This window comes from Camellia sinensis, chromosome 2 (assembly GCF_055761805.1).
Source record: "Camellia sinensis isolate YWXY chromosome 2, ASM5576180v1, whole genome shotgun sequence".
Lineage (NCBI taxonomy): Eukaryota > Viridiplantae > Streptophyta > Magnoliopsida > Ericales > Theaceae > Camellia > Camellia sinensis.
The window spans coordinates 173235220-173240731 of record NC_138962.1 but is presented as its reverse complement, the minus strand read 5'-3'; positions in this window follow the sequence as shown (position 1 = coordinate 173240731).

The window sequence follows — 5512 nt, the reverse complement described above, 5'->3', positions numbered from 1 at the left end:
TAGATTTTTAGCTTTTTGAGCTTTGTAATAATTTTGTTAATTTATTAATTTGTATAAGTAAATTACTATATAATTGTGAGAGTCGAGTAAATTTAACCTCTAATCGGCAAACAGGGCACACCCAAGCCCATCTTTGATAGGCCGGATTTAACTAAAATCCCATTGGACTCAAGCAAAACATTGCCGAGTAGATGTAGATAGGATGAAGAGGGTGCTGAGTTAAGGGTATCTTGGTCGTGCGTCTGAGCTGAGTATGCCGGGTAAGTCGGCATGACCCCATTCGATGGACTTAGGTTGTCCTTTTCTAAAAAGTATAGTAGGGAGATGGATTCTAACATGGTGATCGATGGACTCTAACATGGTGATCGATGATGATGGACTAAGCTACAAGAGAAAATATTAAGGAAAATGACTCTATAAAAGGGAGATAAGGCAGAGGAAAGATGTATATTCTAAAAAACTTGCACTCTCATCTTTCGAAATAACTCATTTGCTCGTCAGAGTACTAATTCCGGTATCACCGATCGGAGTTTTTCTTTTGTTTCAGGTAGCAACTCAAGGATCTTACCAGGGCTTGTTTGAATTGAAAGAGTATTCAAAATCCACCCCTCACAATAATTTTAGTGAGAATGTTTTCCGGGTCAATTTTCAAGTTGTTAGACTTTTGGCCGGCCCGGAAGAACTTAAGGCTGGCCCTGAAAGCATAGGGCTTGCTAAAGCATCACAATATTTTTGGAGTCAGTTTTTAATATTGGTAGACTTTTGGATGCACAAATTTTATGAAATTAATGTAAATGAAACTTTATTAAATAACCATGAAATATTTTAGCATCCAAAAAAACAATCTAGCTATTGCCCTCTTGCCGAAGAAAAATTAGGAAGAAGAACTAAAAGATGCACTAAAACAAGTCTTTTGGGTGGCTCTAATGAAGAAGAGACACAGACATGCCATATTCAATGGCCTCTTCTCTTTTTTTTTGCGTTGAACACTGTCTTCAAACACGCCATGAGAGTTAGAGGACATTCTGCATGCATTGGTACACTCTTTCCTGCATTCACTCCACGTGAATATCCTAATTTGCATGCACTGCATGTAGCATTCCGACATGCAATTTACATTTACTTTGCCTTCTTGAGATTGTACCAACACCATCGACATCCACAACATTACTACAATCATGGTTGCTTTTTTGCTGAACATGTTTGTTTATATAATTATATACGCAAATGAGCGAAGATAATCAACTATTTGTTTTTCTTGAGCTTTGTTAAGTTCGGATGTTGATCTTTGAATGCAAATTAAGGGCTTGAGGATTGGTAGAAGGGGAAAGAAGAGAGAGAAAAAAAATCATAAAAATGGATTACTTGCAATCAATGTGGAGTATTTATTGAAGCAAATTTTTAAAATTGAGAGGTAGGGAGTGCTCTTAATATGGCACTCATAGTTAATAACAGTTGTTTCAACTATGAAAATAAATTCTGTGTTTACTAAGAGGGAAAAGTAGAGTTGAAAGAAACCAAAAATAGATATGGACATGAATAAGAACCAGATATGTTAATCCTATTTTTAACCTTTCATGATGTATAATGTTGTTCATCGATGTACTGTGTCTATGAGTTTGATGCCACGATGGTAGATTATTGGGTAAGTTACACTGACTTTTTATGAGATTTGGAAAAAATACAATAAGTCTCATAATTTTGAATAATTAAATGGAACTAATTATTCTAATGGGTTTGACTTTGTGAAAGGAGAAAGCAATCAAAGGGTTTACAACTTAAGAGGTCTCAAGTTCGAATATCACGAACGCCAAACATCCCAAATCTTAAGAGTCACTGGAAGTTTGTTTGATTTTTGACTTCAAGGTCTCGGGATTAGTCGAGGTACGCATAAGTTGGCCCAAACACTTGATTATCAAAAAAAGAAAAAAAAAAAAGAGACCAGAACTATTGTACATAGTGTGAAAATATAAAAAATAAAATAAAGCAAAAAATATATTTTAGTGTAAAAAAATGACAATATTATTTTATCCATATGACTTTTAAATTATTAACTAACAAATTATTAATGAAAGGTGAGGTAAGTATTAAGTGTGACGTAGGTGGGCCTACAAGGACTATTGACCCACCACTTAGGACCCAATACACAATTCAAACACTAAAGCCCAACATTGCTGGGGCCCAGCGTTACACCCAGGACCAATGGCATCGGAACACCTGTCAAGAGAAGAATCAGCCACATACGCAGACAAAGATCCTGCAAAGTTATTACACCACACATCAGCCATTAATGAGCTTCACTTCAACATTTAATGCGATAACCCCTTCATGTCGGGGCAGAACGGCTTCACCATGAACAAGACGAGCTAAAACATAGACTTTCGGCCAACGTGACAGGTCGAAGCAGGTGAGGAAATGATGAGCAAAGGATATAAGCAGGTTTCTAAGACAAAGAAAATGTTAAGTTCTCTATCACCATTCTATCTTTATACACCGTCATGTCCTCCCTTCTCTAACTTGATCGTCGGAGGGTTCGTTAGGGGACTCCCGTTCCCCGTTGAACTCCTGTGCAGGTCTCTCTGGGAGGCATCATATTCGGATTCCAGTTTGGGCAGCGTGGATCAATTTGACCCGTTCCACTTGGAACCTGCCGTATCACCAGTTGGCGCTGTCTGTGGGAACCGTCTTTGTTCCGTGCGACAACTGTGTTCGTTGTCGCCGGAAACCCATTCCCTATACTCCTTACCTGTTAACCACCCAGGTGGATGGTCACAACTAGATCCATGGCTTCTCAACAAAACGTTGCCGACCCCCAAGCCGAACCTCCTAACCCAAATAACCCACCGCAGTATTTCACAGAACTCACCAACAGCATTAACCGCTTAGCCGAACAAAACTAGGCCCTGATCAATGCTTTTCTTCAAAGAGACCTTCTCATCCCTCATCCTCTACCTCAAGATACCCCACCCAATCGAGAACGAGCCCCGAGCCATCCCATTCAACAGTCCCGCCCATCCAACTTGGAGGGCTTGCAACCCCCTCCTCCAGATATGAACCCGCCACCTTGGGCCCCACACACATCGGTTCATGCACCTACCCTCGAGGGAGAGGCCAGTAGTGTCCAGCCTCCACTGCATTCCGATGGTGAACACGTTCCTCTTTGGGATGCAGAACTCCGAGCCGTGAAACTTCAACTTCAAGGAGTCATGCAGAACATACAGAACAAACTCTCCACCATAGCCAACTCACTATTTATTGCCTCCATTAGGGACAAACCCCTACCTCCAAAGTTCAAAATGCCCTTGATCGACTCTTTCGACGGTACAACGGACCCAGTCGACCATTTGGAGACTTACAGAACCCTCATGGTCCTCCATGCATTCCCTGATGAGATCTTGTGTCGGGCTTTCCCCGTAACACTTAAGGGGTCGGCTCGATTCTGATTTAGTCAACTGCCAGTAGACTCTGTCTCTACTTTCCAGCACCTAAGTGACTCCTTCCTCAGCCATTTCATTGGTGCCCAGCACCAGCATCGTCAAGCAACCCAACTCCTTAACATCCGTCAATCGGATGGGGAGTCGCTGCGCAGCTTCGTCACTGTAGACACCCCATTTTTGACCGTCCTCAAGACTTGGACATCATCAATTGAACACTCGATGATCATCCATGCTCGTGTTCATTTTGAGTTCCTGAAAGTCTCGACTGTGCGCCTTGCCTTGTAGCCTCTCAACTTGTCTGTTTTGTGCTTGGTTGTGGACCAAGAGCTTGTGGCTTTGTTTCTGAGGGAAGGGGGTGGCCTATTGGCTAGCCCTATAACCCATCGGCCAGGCCCCATGCCCATCGGTCATGCCCTTTTTCTATCGGCCATCAGTGGTGGCCGGTCGGCTTCACTGATGGCCGGTCGGCCCCTTTAATGGCCTGTCGGCCATACCTTTTGGCCGAGGCCCTTTTATTTGTTGTTGCAGATATTTTGTTGCCAGCTGTGCCAGCTGGTAAGCACAGATTGCATCCTCCATACACGTGTATGGAGGGATTGTAACATGTTTCTAGCTTGTCCAACAAGCTTGAAACTTGGATTTCGATAAGAGGGGAGGCTCCTATCCTATTTCAGAGGTTCAGCAATTTTAGGGCTAAACATATCCTCTCTCTCTATATTTCTCTCTCTCTCTCTCTCTATATATATATATATATTTGTACTAGTTTGTGCCTTAAAGTGTATTTTCTCTTCACTTTTGCACTACAACACCTAGTTAAACACCTTCACTCTTGAGCTGAGGTTCTTGGAGGTTGTATTTGAGTGGTTTTAGCTTGGTTTTGTCTTAGCAACTTGCTGTTATTGCTGTGCCTCAAGGGTGAGTCTCATATCCTCTTTAAAGCTTTATTTTCATTACTTATTTGGCCATCCTTGCATATTGTTTTAGGCCTTGCTTTCAACTAAAAAAAGCTTTGTTTTCAAGTGTTTTAGATGGTTGTTTGAGGCCTCTTGGGTCTTGAGGGTGTTCTACCCTCTTGTGTGCCTTATTGGCTTGAGTTTGGTGCCATCTTTTAAGGCCTTTGAGGCAATCTTTATTTGGCCTTTTAACCACTGAAATCTAGTGGTTTTCAGTGATAGAAAGTGTGTTTTGAGGTCCAAAATAGGAGGGAGTCATCCCCTCTCCTTGTGTCTTGGTTGCTTGTGTTGATGGCCTCATTATTGAGCATGTGTTTCTAGCATGTGTTGACTTGTTCTCAGCCTATTTTTGGCCCTATTTTAGCATGGCATAACTTTGTTTTGGCTTGGTTGAGTTACCTCATGCATGCTTTTTACACTTGTAGTGTAATCTTGCCATTTAGCCTTATGTGCTCAATGCTTTGATCCATCATGCTAGCCTATTTTGGTTCTATCTCAGCATATTTTTGGTATTATTTTAGCATGCTATATCTTTGTTTTGGGTCGGTTTGATTGCCTCTTGCATGCTTCATACCCTTGTAGTGTAATCCTCCATATAACCTTAACATGCATCATGCTTTGGACCACCATTTTAGCATGTTTTTGGCTCCACTCCAACATGCTTTTACTTATGTTTTGCCATGCTTAAGCTCTGTTTTAAGTGGTTTTGGTCATGCATGCCTTGCTTTATATAGCCATAGTGCAATCTTGCTCACTAGCTTTGTGTTTTGAGTCCACTAGCATACATTGCTTGGGCTATTTGCATGATTTAGCATCATTTAATATATGATTTCAGAGCATGTTTCATTGTCATACTCTCCCATGCTTCACTCTTTCAATGCTTTTGGATGGTTATGCTTTATGCCTCAATCATGAGCCAATTGGCATGCATGCTTGCTTAAACCTTTGGGCTACCATCTCAGTGTGTTTTTGGTCTTATTTTTCCATGATACAACTCCGTTTTTGGTTAGAGCATCCCTCATTTGATTCTTACACTTGTAGTGTAATCTCATTCATTGGCCTTGTATGCGTCATGCTTTATGCCTCCCATTCTAACATGTGTTAGCTATACTCCCTGCATGT